At 45.2% G+C, this 22722-nt stretch overlaps 1 protein-coding gene across 3 annotated transcripts in view; it reads right to left on the bottom strand.

The window, feature by feature from the left end:
• Window positions 1-17293, bottom strand: part of RAB27A (RAB27A, member RAS oncogene family) — a 111095-nt gene extending 93802 nt beyond the window's left edge. For 2 of the 3 annotated variants that reach the window (XM_075857977.1, XM_075857978.1), the window contains exon 1: window positions 17165-17291. The gene's annotated coding sequence lies outside the window, so the exon portion shown is untranslated. Of the gene's footprint in view, window positions 1-17164 lie in introns of all 3 variants that reach the window. The other variant, XM_075857979.1, reaches the window with a different exon arrangement.
• Window positions 17294-22722: the final 5429 nt, after the last annotated feature.

Here is a 22722-nt window from a genome sequence, read left to right as displayed (position 1 = left end):
AGCACTATGTCGTCTTTCGGTGTAGACGGGTGGGTTGGATGCATCATTTGTCTCACTCAAGTAACTCCCGGGGGGGTTTCTGTATTAACTCGTAGAGGTCTGTGATTTGTGGTGGGTGCGTTGAAGCGAGACCCCGAGGGTCGGTTAATTTTTTAAGCCTGCACGATTGACGACTGCAACCTTCTGTTTTTGTTTATTTACAACCCGCCACAGGCGGATTCTAGTATACTGAAATAGGCTTTTTTGTTTTCTCTAAATCACCCTGACCATTTAATAGTTTGTGCTGGGGATTTAAATTTACTCATTAAGCCCTTCCTAGACCGCTTCTCTCAATCCCCGCCTCCGGATATCCCTCGGGGTCCTACCGCCTTGAGCCGGTGGATCGAGAGGACCAGTTGGGTTGATGCCTGGTGCTCTCTGAATCCCACCACAAGAAGTTATACTTGCTATTCCCGCACACACAATTCGCTCTCGCGTATTGATAATGCCTTTATGTCACCCCAAGCCATGCTGCGCCTCTCTGATATTTGGATGCTGCCCCAGGGGTATCTCTGACCATTCCCCCCAATTCCTGGCTCTACATGTGGCTCCCCCTATCTCGTCCCCACCATGGCGTATACATCCTTTCTGGCTTTCACAGTTTCCAGACCCGGATAGGATTCCTGACCAGCTGTCCACCTTTTTTGCATCTAACCATGGCTCAACAGTCTACACCTCTACTTGGGATGTGGCCAAGGCCTACCTGAGAGGATGCCTTAAATCCTCTATCATTTGTTAAGAAATCCACTAATGTTGCAGAGGAAGACCTGTGTGAGGCGGTACGTAGTGCTGAGGAGACATACATCTCAGACCCCACAGACACTAATCTGTTATCCTGGTGTCACCTACAGAGATCTTACTCAGCTTTTGGCTGTTAAGGCAAAACGTAGATGCTTCTTTCAGAAACAGAGGGGTTTTGAGTTGGGTAATCAGCTAAGTTGCTTGTATTTCTTACTAGGGACCAGGGGGGCCCTCCAGCCATTATCTCCGTAAGAGTTGATGGAAGGGAGGTCCATCGTTCAGTTTTGTCTATTGCTCAATGTTTCCATGAGTTTTATTCCTCCCTTTACCCCTCCTTGTTGCAAAAATCTGAAACACGTGCCTATCTTGGTGTGGTTTTTCCCAGGCTAGACGAGGCGCAAGTAGCTCTGCTGGAGGCACCTATAACTGAGGGGGGAGATCACAAAGGCACTTTGGCTCTCCCTTCAGGTAAGGCCCCTGGCTCAGATGGCCTCCCACCAGATATTTATAAGAGATATGCTAAAGAATTGACTCCCCACCTCCTGGCCATGTTCCAAGCTAGTTACGAGGGTAGGGTTCAACCGGAGTCTCTCTATGAGGCTTCTATCATAGTTCTTCCCAAACCAGGCAAGGACCCCGGACCCCCCCCCCCCCAAGATTGTGGGTCGTATAGACCAATTTTTCAATTGAACTGTGATTGTAAATTAGTTGCTAAAGTCCTGGCACTTCACCTGAATACAGTAATCCTATCTATTATACACCCAGACCAGATTGGCTTCATGCCAGGAAAATCCACATCCATTAACTTGGGCAGAGTTCTCATACATAATTTTGTAAAACATGATGTGATGGGTGACAGAGTATTAGTGTCCCTTGAAGCGGCCAAGGCCTTTGGAGGTTCCTATGGGCATGTCTGGAGGCCTTTGGTTTTGGGCCTCAATTTATTATATGGGTTTGTTTACTGTATCCCCGGAGGCCAGGATTCTCACCAATGGCCACCTTCCTCCTTTTTTTCGTTTGGGATTGGGAGCTAGGCAGGGGTGCCCCCTGTCCCCCACTTTATTTGCTATAGCTATAGAGGTGCTTGCCATTCAGCTCCGAGCCTCCCCTGATATTAAAGGTATGACTAGAAATGGGGTTGAATCCCGACTCGCTCTTTATGCTGATGACCTTTTCCTTGGTGATTTGGACCAATACCTACGGGCCGCGATCCGGCTGATTGAGGAGTTTGGCTCCTATTCGGGCCTGCTCATCAATTGGGATAAGTCGGCCCTTTACCCTACTGATGCTGACCTGACGATACTTGAATCTCGAGACTTACGACTGGTTCCCTCAAATAGCTTTAGATACTTAAGAATTGATAGAACGCCCTCAGTCGCAGAGTTACACCAACGTAACGTTGGACCCTTACTGGGGTGGGTTAGACACAAGTTAGACACTTCGTGTCCTCTCCCTATCTCCGTGGTGGGGAGAATAAATTTAATCAAAATCATCATCTTACCCAAGCTCCCATATACCCTACAACATGTATGTTGCCCCATTACCCAGTCGTTTTTTTAAGTCCCTTTACAGTATCTTGATCCCCTTTATTTGGCACTCGTCCAGAATCAAATTGAGACTGGTCATACTCAAACGTATTAAGGAACAGGGTTGGGGGGGTCTCGCCCTTCCACACTTCTATCTGTACTACCTGGCTGCCCAACTTCGGTATCTTTGGTCCTGCATAGCCCCCTCCTCAGATATGGGAGCTGAAACGTTGCTGCAGAACCGATTGGGGAGGAGGGGGGGGGGGTCTGCAAGCTTACCTTGAAGGCATTAACTGTATTACACCACGGGAAGACGTTACTCCATTACATGCACTGGCTAGACAGGTGTAAAGACAAGTAAAAGCCTTCTATGAAGACATCTCTGGGCCCCAGTCTTCATGATTGCTGTGGGACAACCCCCTTTTGCAAGAATTGAGGGAGTTTCAGGGAGCTGGGTTTTGGAGGGATAGGGATGTTTCATGTTTGGGACATTTAATTACTGATAATGTTTGGATGTCCTTTGCTCAATTGAAAAATAAATACTCTATCCCGAATCAGGCCTTTTACAGATTCCTTCAGTTAAGGCACGTCCTGCAAGTTCAATTCCCTAATTACTCTGACTGTTTCATTGGTACCACAATCCTCATTTTCAACTTCACTCTTGCTATAGCTAGCACACCCCAAATTTATATGGAGCTACTTACTAGATTCCATGACAGTCGCCGTCCTCCAGCCAAATTACGCCGGATACAACACATCCCATCCCTGACAGAGGAGGAGTGGGGAGAGGGTTCTCACCTGTTGGTATTCCCTGCAGTTACAAACTGTCTTTCCCAGCTATAGATCACCGATCAGACACACCAATAAGTCTACATAGAGCGGGACGCCTCCCATCCTTCCAATGCCATAGATGTGCGGCTGATGATGCCGATTTTTGGCACCTTATCTGGGAGTGCCCCCAGGTGCCTAGTTTCTGGGCTGCGGTGGTCCGTATTATCAATTCCTTTTCAATAGCTCCCATTATGTTAGACCCAAAACCCTGTTTGCTGGGATTACTTCAGGATGAAGGAGCATGGTCTCCCCATCAGCAGATATTCCTAAGAGAAGCCCTATTCATGGCACGTAAGGCTATTGCCATGGGATGCATGGCTCCTGCTGCCCCTGAGACATCCCAATGGATAGCCTTGATTAACAAAATGTTACCCTTTGAGAAAGTAATTTTCAATAACAGGGGATGCCAGACTATATTTTACAAAATTTGGGTTGTATGGTGTGCCTAGGTTGATACTTTGAATATGACTTCCTAGTCGAGGGTGGATGCCTGAATTAAATGTCTAGTTGCCATGTAGAGGATTTTGTTTTGGATCACTGCTCTGAGCTCTCTATGTCAAGCGTCTCCAAACCCCATTGGACCTGTAACGCAGACTGTTCTTTCTGATGTTTTGATATTCTGTTAGTACATGCAATGTCCTTTTGCTGACTGTTCTGATTCATGATCCATGCATGCTTGCCTATCTATATGTACATGATACTTCCAATGCAACTGCTGCATTCTAAAAGGTCATAAGGCTATGTTTGCCTGATTATGAACACAAATATTATTTCTTGTACCTTGTCATAAATTTTTTTAAATAAATCTAATTTAAAAAAACAAAACTGGAGGTAATAACTAATAAGTATAATAATGCCAAGTCAAATTCAATACAATAAGGGATATACTGTGCAAAGATAAATGCAGAGGAAACATCAAAAAGTAGTGAAAGGGATTTTTAAAAGTCACACTAGGATGTTAACCATACCTCCCAATTTTCAAGTATTACAAAGGGGGACAACAGATACAGCACGTGTAGCAGCAAATTTTTCCCCCTGTTAAGCCACGCCTCCAACCCCATCCATAAACCCCAAGTTCAGCCCAAACAGTATAAAACCCCATACTTCCTTGCATAGTGTAATGCCAAATAGCTGCACCCACACAGTATGTCCCCCATAGCTGGCCCCTCAGTATAATGCCCCATAGTGCCTCCCACACAGCATAATTCCCCCATAGCTGCCCCCGCACAGTATGACTGTGTGAACTGTCCCTTAGTGCACAGTACAACTATGTACACGGTTGGTGCATGGTAAGACTAGGTACCACAGTCCATTTCTAATTCCTTACAAATAAATAGAGTTCTCAGGATGAAAAAGTATTACTACTCATTAGGATCACTTCACACAGAGGTTTTTGGCTGATTTTGATGCGGAAACCGATTCGAAATCGGCGGCAAAAAAAAAAGGCATTCTGAGGCATATTTTTTCTGCCTGCAAAAATCTCCGTGTAAAAAGGGCCTTAGATGAAAAAGGACAGAAATGGTCGCAAAGTTCCAGCTGTGTCTAAATAAGTGATATGCCTGAAGAACAATACAAGGAAGTCTACAGAAAGCCTTCATTTAGTGAAAAGGTTTTTCCACTACAGATTAAATAAGTTTTAGTTAGAAATGGCTGTAAATAGTTGTGAACTTGCCCATAAATGCACTAACCAAAAAGGGCATTTTAAAGAAAGACTTGTGTTTGCTCAATCCTAGATAAAACACATTTATATTTGTGGTATAATATAATGAAAATTTCCTACGAAGGAATGTTGTACATGAGGGGGTACACGCACTCACATGTGATCGCTTTAAGGGTCAGTTCACACGTTGCGTAAATACTGCGGATTTTCTGCAACATAATTAGTTGCGGAAAATCTGCAGCATATTAAAGTAGAAGCATAGTGGATGAGATAGAACAAATCTCATCCACACGCTGCGTAAATACGGAGCAGGAAAAATGCTGAGAAATTGACATGCGGTGCAGAATTTTATTCAGCAGCATGTCAATTATATTTGCGTAATCGCTGCTTATTTGTTGCGGGTTTTCCCCATTGAATTCAATAGTGAGGTAAAAGCCGCAGCAAATAGCAGTTGTTGCGCTTTTTGCAGTGGGTTCACACAGATTCCACCTAAAAAAAAAACGCACCTCAAAAAATAAAAAAAATGTTTATACTTACCCAGAAGTCTGTGTTTCTTCCACCAGGCCGGCCTCCAGGGATAACGTTTCACGCATGTGACTGCTGCAGCCAATCAGAGGCTGTAGCGGCGGTCCCATGGGATGAAACGTCATCCCAGGAGGCCAGCCTCCTGGGATGACATTTCATCCCATGAGACCGCAGCCAATCACAGGCTGCAGCGGTCTCCTGGGATGAAGCGTCATCCCAGGAAGCTGGTCTGCTGAATGCTGCAGTTTTCCGCAGTGGACATTTCGGGAGAAAAACTGCACCAGAGGTTGGTGCTGTTTTTCGCCCGGAAATCCCTGCGGCGCACAGGGCTGATACGCTGCGTGCTTTTACGCAGCGTATCCACCACATGTGAACTCAGCTTAATAACCTGTCCAAGAAAGAGGTGTCTTTACTGCGATACACCAGGGACAGGCGAGTCATAAAACAGAAGAAGGATGCAGGGGGTAAATAGGTTGTCATCGGTTGTTGAATTTCTAATGTTTTGGCAGCTTTATATCATTATAGTGGGACAACTACACTAATATAGAGCACTCTATCTTTATTAGGTTAGAAAAAAAAAAAGCATAGCTTGAAACCTCTGGACCTTAATATTTGTTGAATTGTCAGATTACAAATTAGACGGTGGTACACGCGCCCATAGACCCTTACCACTCAGGCTGCTTGGAAGTTCTATAAAAGCATGATCATATTCCTGGACTCATTCTCTAATAATACAATAATTGAGATATGGCACACTGAAAAGTGATATTCACACGTAGAAGATTTGCTGCTAAAAATTTCCGCAGCAAATCCACTGAGAAATTTGCAGCAGCAAACCTCCACATTATCGTGCAGATTATCCTGTGGAAAAACAGCCGAGCGTCTTCAACCCCCCCCCCCCTTCCCCGATTATACTCCTTTCCTCTGGCACCCATGGCAACTCTTCCCTGTTTTGTTTTTTTACGGTCTCTGCACACCCGGCCTCCAGCAATGACCTGTCATCACATGTAACGGCTGTAGCCTGGGCACCCCATGTACATCACAGAAGGGAGCTGGGTGTACAGAGACCGGCGAATGGCCAGGGCAGTGTTGCGCCTGGAGCACCAGGGAATTGAAGTATTGTGTTTGAGGTTTTAAACTCATTTTAACCTATTTTCTTGTGGATTTCTTCTCCCCCATTGAATTCAGTGGGGAAAATCCACAACAAATCCATGCACTTCCTGTAGAATGTGGATGAGATTTACTAGTGTATTCCGATGTGGAATTTTCAGTCTGCAAATCCGAATGAAAAATCTGCAGCTATGTGTGAACGTAGCCAAAGTATTACCAAGAGTCTACATAAACAGTAACTATAAATGAATGAAGCAATGTTAGGTAATTTGGACTGTTACAATTTCTCAACTGTGGAATGGTTATCCGCGGTTATAATTCAATGCGAAAGAAAGAGCGAAAGAAAGAAAGAGCGAAAGAAAGAAAGAGCGAAAGAAAGAAAGAGCGAAAGAAAGAAAGAGCGAAAGAAAGAAAGAGCGAAAGAAAGAAAGAGCGAAAGAAAGAAAGAAAAGAAAGAGCGAAAGAAAGAAAGAAAAGAAAGAGCGAAAGAAAGAATTTGCTTGTGTCTCCACTCAATGACAAACCATTTAATCAGGACCAGATGTTTACATCTGCATTGGAGGCTCCGTTGGGGACCTCTGTTGTAGTTCCGGCAAAAAATACCGGAAACAATAGCGCAGCATGAAACCCCACACAACCTATTACAGTCAATGTCTTCCGTCGGCGCTGTCCAATGGAATCGGCGCACCTGGGATATTCATTGTTCTGCTCCTCTGACAAAACAGAACAGAAATACCAACGCACATGTGAACGAGGCCTTAGCTACATCTATTTTTCTAGACACATTTTAAAACTGTCAAGGTAGGTACAATCAACATTTTCAAAATAATTCAGATGCACATAGCTTAGTAAATCTTTACCACTTGGTGGAGCATTTGGCTTGAGTCACACATTTAGTGTTTGGTGCAGTCTAAGGGTATGTGCTCACAACCATTTTTCAGGCGTAAAGAAGGCGTTTTACGGCTCGAAATACGCCTGAAAAGACGGCTCCAATACGTCAGCAAACATCTGCCCATTGCTTACAATGGGTCTTACGATGTTCTGTGCAGACGAGCTGTCATTTTACGCGTCGCTGTCAAAAGACGGCGCGTAAAATTACAGCCGCGTCAAAGAAGTGCAGGACACTTCTTGGGACATAATTGGAGCAGTTTTTCATTGACTCCAATGAAGAACAGCTCCAATTACGTCCGTAAAAGACGCCGCGAAAAACGCGAGTACATGCAAAAACGTCTGAAATTCTGGAGCTGTTTTCTCCTGAAAACAGCTCCGTAATGTCAGACGTATTTGCCGTTGTCGTGTGCCCATACCCTTATTGAGCCAATCACAGAAGTGGATACAAAATAATGAGCAGTCTAAGGGTATGTTCACACGAGGGCGTCCGTAACGGCTGAAATTACGGGGATGTTTCAGCCTGAAATCATCCCCGTAATTTCAGCCGTAACGGCAGGTGCAGGCGCTTGAACGTCGCGTCCATTACGGACGTAATTGGCGCTGCTATTCATTGAAGTCAATGAATAACGGCGCCAATTACGGCCAAAGAAGTGACAGGTCACTTCTTTGACGCGGGCGTCTATTTACGCACCGTCATTTGACAGTGGCGCGTAAATTACGCCTCGTGTGAACAGACAAACGTCTGCCCATTGCTTTCAATGGGCAGATGTTTGTCAGCGCTATTGAGGTGCTATTTTCGGACGTAATTCGGGGCAAAAACGTCCGTAATTAGTGCGTGTGAACATACCCTTAGGCTGCTTGTACAAGCGGCGCTGTGGAGTCAGAGTGAGTTTTTGCCGGAATCTGCAGATATGTACCGACTCCAGCTTCTAAAATAAACGCATAGTGTGTTGCATATTTACTCACAGGAATTTAGAAATGTCTACAGGATGGTGAATAAAGGCCTGATGTTACAGTAAATTTGTTATTAATTACTAAACACCGAGCCATTTATGAAGGAGTCGGAGGCGCCCTGTGTAGAAGGCCGTATTACGGGTCTGTACAACAATACAGTTAGGCTGGATTCACACGAGCGTGGCGTTTTTGCGCACGCAAAAACGCTGCCTTTTTGCCTGCGCAAAAGCCACTTAACAGCTCCGTGTGGCAGCAGCGTATGATGCGCGGCTGCATGCTTTTCGCGCAGCCGCCAACAATATGACACTCCGTTTGGATGTTTGTAAACAGAAAAGCACGTGGTGCTTTTCTGTTTTCATTCATCCTTCTCACAGCTGTTGCGCGAATCACGCTGGTCGCACGGAAGTGCTTCCGAGCGGCATGCGTGGTTTTCACGCACCCATTGACTTCAATGGGTGCGTGATTCGCGCAAAACGCCCAAAGAACGGACATGTTGTGACTTTTTTTTCAGCGGACTCACGCTGAGTAAAAATCACGCACATGTCTGCACGGCACCATAGACTAATATAGGTCCGTGCGACGCGCGTGAAAATCACGTGCGTTGCACGGACGTAATTCCCGTTCGTCTGAATAAAGCCTTATACTGAGCCCTAATAGGGCACACTCGTAGAAGTCAATGGGGCCCTACTGTACGGGCGGATTTACACGAACGTGATTTGCGTCCGTGCAACCCGTGTGAATTTCACGCGGGTCGCACGGACCTATGCTAGTCTATGGGGCAGTGCAGACCGTCCGTGATTTTTGCGCAGCGCGAGTCCGCTGCGTAAAACTCACGACAGGTTCTATATTTCTGCGTTTTCCGCGCATCACGCACCCATTGAAGTCAATGGGTGCGTGAAAATCACGCGCACCACACGGAAGCACTTCCGTGGGACGCGCGTTATTCGCACAACAGCAGTAAAAAAATGAATGTAAACAAAAAAGCACCACGTGCTTTTCTGTTTACAAACATCCAAACGGCGTGTCATTTATGATGGCGGCTGCACGAAAATCACGCAGCCGCGCACCATATGAACATGACACACGGAGCTGTTAAGTGCCTTTTGCGCTCGTGTAAATCCGCCCTACCTCTGTAAGCCTCAGATTTCATTCTGACAGTAAAAAAAATTGCTCTATCAAATGACATATTACGGAGGTATTCTTCCCTAGAAGCACTGCTATCTCCCACATACCTGATGGAGAACCCTCTGACCTCATAGTGCAGCGGTGACTCCACGTGCCCCTGTAAAGCCTCTTGTACACTTCTGCCGTGTGCATGAGGCGTACAGTGCCTTGTGAAAGTATTCACCCCGTCCTGGTGATTTTCCTGTTTTCTTGCATTACAGACTTGCATGAAAATGTATGGGGGGGGGGGGGGGTGTACAAATTGATTTACCAAACATGCCAATCACTTTGAAGGGGCAGAATATTTTTTTACTGTGACGAACAATTAAAACAAAAAACAGGGAATGTTAAAGGGAATGTGTCGCTAGAAAAAAAAAATTTTTTTCTTTTTTAGTTAAACAATTAGTGTATAGGTGATTAAACATTGTTCTAATTTTTTACATTTTTTCACGAGTCAGGAAATATTATAAATTAGATTCTAATTTATAATATTTCCCAGCGCTGGTCACTAGATGGAGCAATTCCCAAAATTGCAGCATTGCATGTGGTAAAGCAACCACATTGCTTTATGCTGCAAAATTTGAGAAAACACACTCGCTCTAGTGAGCTCTCAGAATCCCCCCTCCTTTATCCTGGCTAGTGCCGGGAGAAACGAGGGGATTGAACGGTCAAACCTCCTACACTGTGTGTCGCCATTTTTTGAGCTAACACACAGTGTAGTAGGTTTACATACAGTAGTAAAACACGTACATACACAGACCTAACTTACCTGCTCCTGCCGCCGTCGCTCCCTCCGCTCCGTCTGCTCCCTCCGCTCCAAGTGCACAAGTCCGGAAGCCGCGGCCGGAAGTAGTAATCTTACTGTCCGGCCGCGACTTCCGGTCCACAAGAAAATGGCGCCGGACGTCGCACAGTTCTATTTGGACTGTGTGGGAGCGGCGCATGCGCCGTTCCCACACAGACGGCGTACAGCATAGTGGATGGAACGGGCCCCGTTCGCATTCACTATGGGACTGTAGCTGCCGTATTCCATGTCTGTATGTGTCGTTAATCGACACATACAGAGATGGAAAAAAAAATGGCAGCCCCCATAGACAAGAAAAAGTGAAAAAATAAAAAAAAGTAAAACACAAACACACAAATAAATAAAAAAATGTTTAATGAAACACTAAAAGCAAATTGGTCTAAAAAAAATTATTTTTCGTGACACTGGTCCTTTAATGTGCATAAGTATTCCTGCACTGAAAGTCAATACTGTGTGGAGCCAGCCCTTACTGCAACTACAGATGCGGTATCTTGGGATGTGTATCTATTAGCTGAGCACATCTAGACACTGAGATTTTTGCCCATTCTTACATGCAAAACTGCTCCAACTCCTTCAAGTCAGATGGGTTGCTTTTTGTTCAGCAGCCTAAGTCATGCCAAAGACACATATATGTTTCCCCTTAAACCACTCCATTGTAGCTTTAGGGCTTATTCAGACGAACGGGATATACGTCCGTGCCACGCGCGTGATTCTCATGCGCGTCGCACGGACCTATATTAGTCTATGGGGCAGTGCAGACAGTTGCGTGATTTTTACGCAGCGTGAGTCCGCTGCGAAAAAGTCACGACATGTCCGTTCTTTGTGCATATTTCGCGCATCACGCACCCATTGAAGTCAATGGGTGCGTGAAAATCACGCGCACTACACGGAAGCACTTCCGTGGGACGAGCGTGATTCGCGCAAAAGCTGTCAAACTATGAATGAAAACAGAAAAGCACCACGTGCTTTTCTGTTTACAAACATCCAAACGGAGTGTCATAATGATGGCGGCTGCGCGAAAATCATGCAGCCGCGCATCATACGGGGCTGACACACGGAGCTGTTAAGTGCCTTTTGCACAGGCAAATCGCCGCATTTTTTGCGTGCGCAAAACACACACGCTCGTGTGAATCCAGCCTTAGAGGTATGTTAAGGCTGGGTTCACACGACCTATTTTCAGACGTAAACGAGGCGTATTATGCCTCGTTTTACGTCTGAAAATAAGGCTACAATACGTCGGCAAACATCTGCCCATTCATTTGAATGGCATAATACACCTCGTTTACGTCTGAAAATAGGTAGTGTGAACCCAACCTAAGGGTCATTGTCCTGCTGGAAGGTGAAGCTCCATCCCAGTGTCAAATCTCTAGCAGACTGAAACAGGTTTTCTTCAAGATTAACCCTGTATTTACAGCCATACATCTTTTCTTCAATCCGGACCAGTTTTCTAATCCCTGCAGATGAAAAGCATCACTACAGTATAACGCTGGCCCCATCATGCTTCACTGTGGGAATGGTGATCTTTGGGGTAATAGGAAGGGTTGGGTTTGCAACACACATCACATTTCCCACTATAGACAAAAAGTTACATTTTAGTCTCATCTGACCAGAGAACCTTCTTCCATGTGTTTGGGGAGTCTGCCACATGATGTTTGGTGAACTCAAAACCTGTTGGCTTTTAGCCATGGCTTTTTTTTCTGGCCACTCTTCCACAAAGCCACATCCGTGGAGTGTACGGCTTAGGCTTCATTCACATCTGCGCCACGGTCCCGTTCCGACGCTCCGTCGGAACGGGACCCTGACTGACATAAACCAAAGGTTGATTTAAATGGTGACGGATCCGGTGCTAATGTTTTCCGTTTCTCTCCGTCGTGCAGGAGTTCTGTAGTTTTGATCGAATCAATAAAGTAGTCGACTGCGCTATTGATTCCGTCATAACGACAGAACCCCTGCACAACGGAGACAAACGGAAACCATTGGCACCGAATCAGTCACCATTGAAATCAATGGTGATGGAAAAGGAAACCTCTGGTTTCCGTTTGTGTCAGTCAGGGCTCCGTTCTGACGGAAAGATCTGACGGAATGGAGCCCTGATGCAGATGTGAACGAAGCCTTATAGTGGTCCAATAGACTGATATTTCTATCTCAGCTGTGAACCTATGGAACGCATTCAGTGTTATCATTGGTGTCTTTGTTGGATCTTTGATTAACCGGTTAAGGACACAACCAATTTTGGCCTTGAGGACCGAACAATTTCTTTTATATTTCCCTCTTTGCACCCCGACGCTTATAACCTAAATTTTTTGTCCAACATAGCTGTATGAGACTTGTTTATGTAGGTACCATTTTTTTTGGTACATTTACATTACCGTTTAATTTCTACACATTTTTATATTGGCAAAAACGTAGAACAACTGTCTCTCACCTATTTGGAGAGCTCCTTGGTCTTAATGATTTTTGCTTACAACGCAGACTCAGTATAAATACACCTGTTCTGAAAGGCCACTGACATCATGTGACACTTTTATTGCACACAGTTGGACCTTATTCAACTAATTATGTGATTTTGACCAGACCTTATTTAGAGGTTTCATAGCAAAGGGGGCGAACACATATGCACTCACAAATTTTCAGTGGTTATTTTTAGGCCTCATGCACACAGCCATGCGCATGACCGCGTCCATTATTTCCTATGAGCCTGGACCACAGAACACGGCCGTTTTTTGTGCGGTCCGGGCTCCTAGGCCATGCACGGACCGTGGAAACCACGGTCGTGTGCACGGCCCCATAGGAATGAATGAGGCCGCAATTCTCCCGTGGATTTTCGGGGGAATTGCGGCCGCAAAAGCACGTTCGTGTGCATTTGGCATTAAACAAGGTATTTTCTTTCATTAAACTGTAACAATTTGGACTATTTTATCAGGTTCATTACATAAAATAAAAATCTTAAAGAGACTCTGTCACCACATTATAAGTGCCCTGTCTCCTATATAAGGAGATCGACGCTGTAATGTAGGTGACAGTAACGCTTTTTATTTAAAAAAAACGATCTTTTTTCACAACGTTAGGAGCGATTTTGGTTTATGCTAATGAGCTTTCTTAATGCAAAAGTGGGCGTATTTTTACTTTCGACCAAGTGGGCGTTGTACAGAGGAGTGCATGACGCTGACCAATCGGCATCATGCACTCCTTTCCATTCATTTACACTGCACTAGCGATATAGTGCGATGAGGCTGCACATAGCGATATATCTATATCGCTAGTGCAGTGTAAATGAATGGAGAGGAGTGCATGATGCTGATTGGTCAGCGTCATACACTCCTCTGTACAACGCCCACTTGGTCGAAAGTAAAAGTACGCCCACTTGGGCATTAAGAAAGCTCATTAGCATAAACCAAAATCGCTCCTAATGTTGTGAAAAAAGATCGTTTTTTTAAATAAAAAGCATTACTGTCACCTACATTACAGCGCCCATCTCCTTATGTCGGAGATAGGGCACTTATAATGTGGTGACAGAGCCTCTTTAAATCAATTTTAAATTCCAGTTTGTAATGCAACAAAACAGAAAAAAAACAAAAGACTGCATGAAAAACGGCATGGACAGAAAAGTCCTATAGTGGCCTAAAATGGATTATCCAATCTAATGGTCGCTGTACAGATAAAGTATGGAAGAGACGGAACTCTTTCCATGGATTTACTCATTTTAATTACATCGTTAATGCCACTAAACCTGGAGTGCGGAACGTCTGTCTCGCGAAATCATTCGGTCTGGCCCTGCCGGCATGCAATGACCTCACTCAGAATGCTGCTGCCGCATTATTCACTACTTGGCTCCGTCCGCCCTCCTCCTAAGGGCTTGTCCCCACGTAACGGAATTGCTACAGAAAATTTCTGCAGCAATTCCATTGAAAGTAGCAGACATTCCTCTGCGGAAATTTTTTTTTTATAATTTCCTGCGTTTTTTACTGCAGAGAATGGTGCGTATTGTGCTGCGTTTTTTACAATGTTGGGATATGGTGACATCTCCTCTGAAAAACGCAGCAAATCAGTCCACTTTCCACAGCAGGAATGGACATGCTGCGGTCCGAAAAATTCTCACCGCAGGTTAATTCCTGGTCTGCATTTTTGCGCACCATGTGAATCAGATTTGTTAAAGCTCACCCACTTTGCTGCTACTGTATTCTGCGTACACCATTCTGGACGGAAAATACACAGCAATTCCGCTACGTGTGGACAAGCCCTAAAGGTGAGTGACGTCACTCACATTTAGGCCTTATAAACACAAGCATATTTCACGTCCGTGTTACGCGCGTTAAAACGGACGTCACACAGAGCTATGCAATTCAATGGGGCCATTCAGATATTCAGTGGTTTTCACGCAGCGTATGTCCGCTGCGTGAAACTCACTGCATGTCCTATGCTTGTGCATTTTTTGCGCATCACGCACCCATTGAAGTCAATGGGTGCGTAAAAATCACGGACAGCACACAGACGCACATCTGTGTGCTGTCCATGATTCATGCAATAGTTGCCAAAGAAATGATGAGAAAAAGAAAAACACCTTCAGTTTTTTTTGCGGACGTAAAAAACACGTGAGATACGGATGACATACGCGCGTAAAAACGCAGACGTGCACCGTACACGGATGTCACACAGAACTGCAACGCAGGAAAAACACTGGGTTTTTTACGCGTGCAAAACGGACACGTTCGTGTGAATAAGGCCTTAGAAGCAAGGAAGAGGGCGGACAAAGCCAAGTAGTGTCATTCACTACTAGAGAATGATGTGGGGCGGGATGAGTGAGGTCAGTGCGTGCTGGCCCGGGAGTGGACCAGTCCAGTCACCTGACCTCATGTCACTGTCTATGATCATGCGAGGCTGGGATCATTACAGTAGGTGTATCAGAGTTCTGTCTTCTAACTATCCCAGCACCTGTGTGTCCATCACATGACCAGAATTGTATCCACTGGAAGTAAACAATGAATGTTCCTACTAAATAACAACAAGCAGAGATCTTGAATACCATGAGGAATTAAAGCGAACCTCTCACCAGCATTTCACCTGTTACACCAGCAATATCTGGTGGTAGTGGGTGAAAAATCATTTCCATATAACCTATAATTGTCTTCTTTGTCGGCTCTGTAGCTTTAGTAGTCAGTTTTTTAGTGTTCCCACACCGTATGCTAATGAGCAGAAAAGAGTCAAATCTTCCTTTGAAAAGAGTCATATCTTCATTCCTCAGGTCTTTCCTAGTTTACCCCGCCCCCTTACTTTTGATTGACAGCTCCTCGCCTTCCCCCAGCACACAAAATCCTGCGCTTGTGCATTGATGTCCTCTTCTGGTGTGTGCGCACAAAGGGACACCGGATTATTACGATAAAAGGCGCAAAATGTTTGTAGACCGTTATTTACAGTCGGAGGAGGAGTTTAGGAGCGGGGATAACGGCAATGAACTTTATAGCAGCGGCCAGTGAGGGATAAGTAAAGTTTAATAGGTGAAATGCTGGTGACAGGTTCCCTTTAATACAGAAAGTATATAGAAAAATTGTATAACTTCTCATTATACAAAAAAACAAAAACATTAATTTACTGAAAGTGGAAAAATGTTTTAACCAAGAAGCTTGCAATCTTTGACCCAGTGGCATTTATTTCAAATGGTGATTATTTTTTTTTTGTGCATGCGAATTCCAGGTGTATAGTTTTTAGATACACCTGCAATTTCAATGGTATATTGAAAGCAATGGCACCTACAAGAAGAAAAAAAAAACAGTACAGTTTCAGGCTCCATGCACACGACCGTGCTCGGAATTTTGGCCCGTAATTATGGGCACGGCCGGCGACAGCTGGAATTTTTTACGGGCCGTGCTCCCCTTATGAAGTATGGGAGCACGGTCCGTATAATATAATGTTAGGACACGTCCTATTTTTTTCGGAAAGCTTCTATGGCACGAACACCTTCCCGTAAGTATATACAAAGGTATCCGTCGGCCATAGAAACAAATGGGTCCGTAATTACGGATTTAACGGTCGTGTGCATGGGGCCTCAGAGGGAAGCACTACTTCAGCAAACCACAAACTTTCTGGCCAGCTTGGTGCGCTGCACACAGGAGAGAGCGGTGCTGCATTGTGTGCTGGCCCGCCACACAACACAGCGCCGCCCAGTGTCGACAAACACACAATGCAGCGATGCTCTCTCGTCTGATGCTCAACACCGCCAAGCACATTATGCTGCACCGCCAAGAGCACAATGGCAATGGATACTGGGAAAGGAAGGCGTGCCAGCAAACCATGCCCCACGTACCAGATGTGTCATGGGTTCCAGAGGCTGCTGACCCCTGCTGTAACATTTTCAAAGGCTTCTAAGTGGTTAAAACGTGTTATTTAAAAATGTTTGCAAAGGCTATTCGGCACTTTAAAAAATAAATAAAAAAAGTCTACATGACAGTACTTTCAACAATAAAAGTAGATCCAAACTCCAAGCTCACAAACACCTGAGTGAACACGCTTGGTTTCCGTATCTGCCATTCATCAAATTGTTATGGAATGCCAGACAATATTCCATATACCACCATGGTGTTCTTACATAGTGATGGTATTGATACAACTACCAGGGGGTTTAGTTTGTGAGATCTCCAGATAGTAACAATAATACAAGCAAATAAACCTCTATAAAATATCCAAAGCTGCAACACAACACACCCCTATACACAGCACCCACGTATAGCAGAGACTATAGACAAGTGCTTTCCAGCTGCTGAGAAGTGAGCACGCTGGGAGTAGTAGTGCGGCTTCATCACAGACAGAGCGCTTTACAGAGCAGTAAAGAAGTACTACTAGGAAGCTTTAATACAAGTTATATGTCGACTATCACGAGGATAACGCCGCGTACCGGACATACAGGTGCTGCCTGCCTCTCACCTGCGACCTCCCGAGCCCCCGTCAGCGCCGTCCACATCCCGGTCACTGCACTGAGCTCTTGCCTTATTTGGGTCGCTGCTGAGCGCGTTACATTGAAGCACATCACTTCCCGACCCGCTATCAGGCCACGCCTTACAGAGGTGGTCTTCTATGGTGGAGCTCACGGCGCCTGCAGATATTGTACCCATGTGTGGAAGTTCTGAACTAGTCTGCTGACTGATGAGGCGAGAAAGCGAACACTACACCGGAGAGGCGCGGTGGTAAAAGCGAATATAATCACAATACATATGAAAGTGCAGGCCCAGGAGCAAACACCATACCTGACCCAGGGGCAGACACAACACCATACCTGACCCAGGGGCAGACACGACGCCATACCTGACCCAGGGGCAGACACGACGCCATACCTGACCCAGGGGCACCATACCTGACCCAGGGGCAGACACGACGCGATACCTGACCCAGGGGCACCATACCTGACCCAGGGGCACCATACCTGACCCAGGGGCAGACACTACGCCATACGTGACCCAGGGGCAAAAACAACGCCATACCTGACCCAGGAGCAGACACGACTCCATACCTGACCCAGGGGCACCATACCTGACCCAGGGGCAGACACTACGCCATACGTGACCCAGGGGCAAACACAACGCCATACCTGACCCAGGAGCCGACACGGCGCCATACCTGACCCAGGGGCAGACACGACGCCATACCTGACCCAGGAGCAGACACGATTCCATACCTGACCCAGGGGTACCATACCTGACCCAGGGGCAGACACTACGCCATACGTGACCCAGGGGCAAACACAACGCCATACCTGACCCAGGAGCCGACACGACGCCATACCTGACCCAGGGGCAGACACGACGCCATACCTGACCCAGGGGCAGACACGACGCCATACCTGACCCAGAGGCAGACACCACGCCATACCTGACCCAGGGGCAGACACCACGCCATACCTGACCCAGGGGCAGACACGACGTCATACCTGACCCAGGGACAGACACGACGCCATACCTGACCCAGGTGCAGACACGACACCATACCTGACCTCGCTACCTGACAGGTAACGGAACTGCACGCTTCACTTCATGTGGTGACATCATGTTCTATCTATCTACGTATACAATATAAAAAGTATTTATTTGTGTTGTGTAGTATGGGCTCAGCGGTTAGCAGTCTATTTTTACAGCACTGGCGCCATGTTTGTGAGGGTGTCCTCCCACACTGAGCACTGATACCCCCACTGATCGTTTCAACAAAGCTGCAGAAGCGCTCAGGAGAGCGCTGTGCTGCTTCATTAATTCTCGGCTCTGAAAGCCAAGCAAGCAGTTTAGACTTTTTATTGAGCTTGAACACCGCTCGCTCGGCATTCTTAGAAGAGTAGAGCCGAGCAGAAACTAAACGGCACAACGCTCACCTAACTGCTTCTGCCGCTTTGTTTTAGCGATTGGTGAAGATCTCAGTGCTCGGACCCCCACTGATCAAACCTTCTGACATGTCACAAATTTTTTTGAATTATAGGTACACTTTAAATTCTTAATAAGATGGCAGGCTCCCAGTCTGCTATGACAACAGTCATCACCTCGCGATCACCTCGGGGGGGAGTCCCAATGGGCTGACAGAGAGTGGGCCATCCCCTCTTTCTAACGGCTTAAATGCCACAGTGGCATCTAAGTATTGAATGGGCTCGTGAGCCTGCTTCATGCTCAACCTTCTTGGCTATGACGCATCTATACGTCAAATGTCAGGAAGGTGCTGATGTCATTAAAGGGATATTCCCAGAATCGACAATTATCACCTATCCACAGGATAAGTGATAATTGCCTGATCGCTGGGGGAGGGGGCACCACTGGGACCCCCAACAAACACGAGAACCCCCTGTTTCTTCTTACTTCACACCACAGTGAGGAGGACATTAAATGGAGAAGTGGTCCAGCATACGCGTTGCCGCTCCATTCTCAGTCTATGGAAATGACGAAAACAGCCGAGTACAGTTCTTGGATGTTTCTGTTATTCCCAAAGACATTGAATGGAGAGGTGGGCGCATGCTCGACCGGCGTTCTTTTCAATCTCTGCCTCACTGCGGGGGGTACAGTTAGGAATGGAGTGTTCGGGACCTATGTTCTCTGTATTGGTAGGAGTCTCAGCGGTCGGGCCCCCATCGATTAAACCATTATTAGTTATCCTGTGGATAGGTGATAATTGTCGATTCTGGTACACCTTTAATTAAAAATTGTTGTAAAGAGGGTCCTGAATACTGTACCATTTAATGAGTATAGGGGAGACCAAATTATTTGTTCCCGGGCAGATAAGCTGCTGGCAGAGAAGTCAGGCAGCTGCTTATCCACCTCCACATTAAAAACGCCTGCACTTTCGGCCAGGCCGAGAACGCATGTATATAGGGGAGTTTGGCCGACAGCTATCTAAAGTGCATGGGCGGGGGGGTGTGGCCTGCTGGCAACATGAGAGGGTGTGAGAGCTCCGACGGGTAACCCGTTATACATATCGTCCTGCTTATACTCCTGAGGAACACAGACCTTTTAACAGCTCACAGTAGTGCTCCTGAGGTATGGCACAGATGGGTCCCACAAAAGGGTCGTCAGTGTGAGGACACCAGAGCGAGTGTGTCTACCCCAAATTTGCAGCATAAAGCAATGAGGTTGCTTTACCACATTGCCAATGCTGCAATTTTGGGAATTGCTCCCTCTAGTGACCAGCACATGGAAATGTTATAAATTAGAATCTAATTTATAATATTTCCTGACTTGTGAAAAAATTAAAACAATGTGTAATCACTTATATGCTAACTGTTTAACTGAAAAAAAAAAAATTCTAGCAACACATTCCCTTTAAAGAGGCTCTGTCACCAGATTATAAATGCCCTATCTCCTACATAATCTAATCGGCGCTGTAATGTAGATAACAATAGTGGTTTTATTTTGAAAAACTATCATTCTTGAGCAAGTTATAAACAATTTTAGATTTACGTTAATTCGTTTCTTAACCCCTTAAGGACACGGCCAATTTAGGCCTTGAGGACAGAGCAATTTTTTTACATTTCCCTCTTTGCATCCCGACGCTCATAACTCTTTTATTTTTTGTACGACGTAGTTGTATGAGACTTTGTTTTTTGCGGGACGAGTTGTACTTTATGTAGGTACCATTTTTTGGTGCAAATACATTATCGTTTAATTTCTCTAAATTTTTATTTTGGCGAAAATGCAGAAAAAAAGCAGTTGCGCAGCAGTTTTAATATTTATTTTTTTACACCATACACCGATCATCATAAATAATGTTATACATTTGTTGTACAGGTTGTTACGGTCGTGGCGATACCAAATATGTCTATATTATTTCATGTTTTGGGACTTATATTTTAAAAAGTTTATTTATTATAAAAAAATGTGTGTTTCTGTGTATTTTTTTTACTTTTTATTTATTTATTTATCATTATTTTTTTTTTACATTCATTTAACTTTTTTTTTTTAATCCCATAAAGGGATTTATCATTTTGATTTTTATTTTGTAACTGCAATGTACTGGCATAGATCTATATGCCAGTACATTAGCCTGTTACTGATTGTACACAGGCAGTTGTTTGGGCATACCTCAGTCTGTCTGGCCATATGAGTTGTGGGCTTTGATCGCGTCACAGCTATCTTCTGTGACGCGATCAATTTGCAGTCCCCTCTCTTTGAACGCCGCGATCAGCTTTCATCGCGGCGTTCAAAAGGTTAACGGCGGAGAGAAGATGTTTCTCTTCTCTCAGCTGTCAGAGCGGGGTCGTGGGTGTGTATTACAGCCGTTGCCCCGCTCTCGATCGCGCGCACAGACGGCTGTCACACAGGACGAGTATGCTCGTCCTAATGCGCGAAGTGCTCGCCGCTCAGGACGAGCATACTCGTCCTGTGTCGGCAACCAGTTAATAGACAACGGGGCGTGTTTTTACTTTTTACCAACTGGGCAGAGGAGTGTATGACGCTGACCAATCAGTGACCAATCAGTGTCATACACTTCTCATTGTTCCAGCCCAGCTTCTTTCACTGCACAATCACGCTGTAACAATGGGCTAGAACAATGAGAAGTGTATGATGCTGATTGGTTACTGATTGGTCAGCGTCATACACTTCTCTTCACAACGCCCAGTTGATAAAAAGTAAAAACACGCCCAGTTGTCTATTAAGAAACTAATTAGCATAAATTAAAAAATTGCTCATAACTTGCTAAAAAATGATCGTTTTTCAAAATAAAAACCACTGCTCTTATCTACATTACAGCGCCGATCAGATTATGTAAGAGATAGGGCACTTATAATCTGGTGACAGAGCCTCTTTAACTTTACCATCTACCATCTTGAATTGTACAGATTCCCCGTAACTACAGTGAAGGAAATAAGTATTTGATCCCTTGCTGATTTTGTAAGTTTGCCCACTGTCAAAGACATGAACAGTCTAGAATTTTTAGGCTAGGTTAATTTTACCAGTGAGAGATAGATTATATAAAAAAAATAACAGAAAATCACATAGTCAAAATGATATATATTTATTTGCATTGTGCACAGAGAAATAAGTATTTGATCCCCTACCAACCATTAAGAGTTCAGCCTCCTCCAGACCAGTTACACGCTCCAAATCAACTTGGTGCCTGCATTAAAGACAGCTGTCCTAAATGGTCACCTGTATAAAGATCAAAGAGCTTTCTAAGGATGTCAGGGACAAGATCATAGACCTGCACAAGGCTGGAATGGGCTACAAAACCATAAGTAAGACGCTGGGTGAGAAGGAGACAACTGTTGGTGCAATAGTAAGAAAATGGAAGACATACAAAATGACTGTCAATCGACATCAATCTGGGGCTCCATGCAAAATCTCACCTCGTGGGGTATCCTTGATCCTGAGGAAGGTGAGAGCTCAGCCGAAAACTACACGGGGGGAACTTGTTAATGATCTCAAGGCAGCTGGGACCACAGTCACCAAGAAAACCATTGGTAACACATTACGCCGTAATGGATTAAAATCCTGCAGTGCCCGCAAGGTCCCCCTGCTCAAGAAGGCACATGTACAGGCCCGTCTGAAGTTTGCAAATGAACATCTGGATGATTCTGAGAGTGATTGAGAGAAGGTGCTGTGGTCAGATGAGACTAAAATTGAGCTCTTTGGCATTAACTCAACTCACCGTGTTTGGAGGAAGAGAAATGCTGCCTATGACCCAAAGAACACCGTCCCCACTGTCAAGCATGGAGGTGGAAACATTATGTTTTGGGGGTGTTTCTCTGCTAAGGGCACAGGACTACTTCACCGCATCAATGGGAGAATGGATGGAGCCATGTACCGTCAAATCCTGAGTGACAACCTCCTTCCCTCCACCAGGACATTAAAAACATACAGCCAAGGCAACAAAGGAGTGGCTCAAAAAGAAGCACATTAAGGTCATGGAGTGGCCTAGCCAGTCTCCAGACCTTAATCCCATCGAAAATTTATGGAGGGAGCTGAAGATCCGAGTTGCCAAGCGACAGCCTCGAAATCTTAATGATTTACAGATGA

The sequence above is a fragment of the Rhinoderma darwinii genome, chromosome 3 (assembly GCF_050947455.1).
Source record: "Rhinoderma darwinii isolate aRhiDar2 chromosome 3, aRhiDar2.hap1, whole genome shotgun sequence".
Classification (NCBI taxonomy): domain Eukaryota; kingdom Metazoa; phylum Chordata; class Amphibia; order Anura; family Rhinodermatidae; genus Rhinoderma; species Rhinoderma darwinii.
The sequence above is the reverse complement of the archived record's forward strand: the minus strand, read 5'-3'. Positions and strand labels throughout refer to the sequence as shown.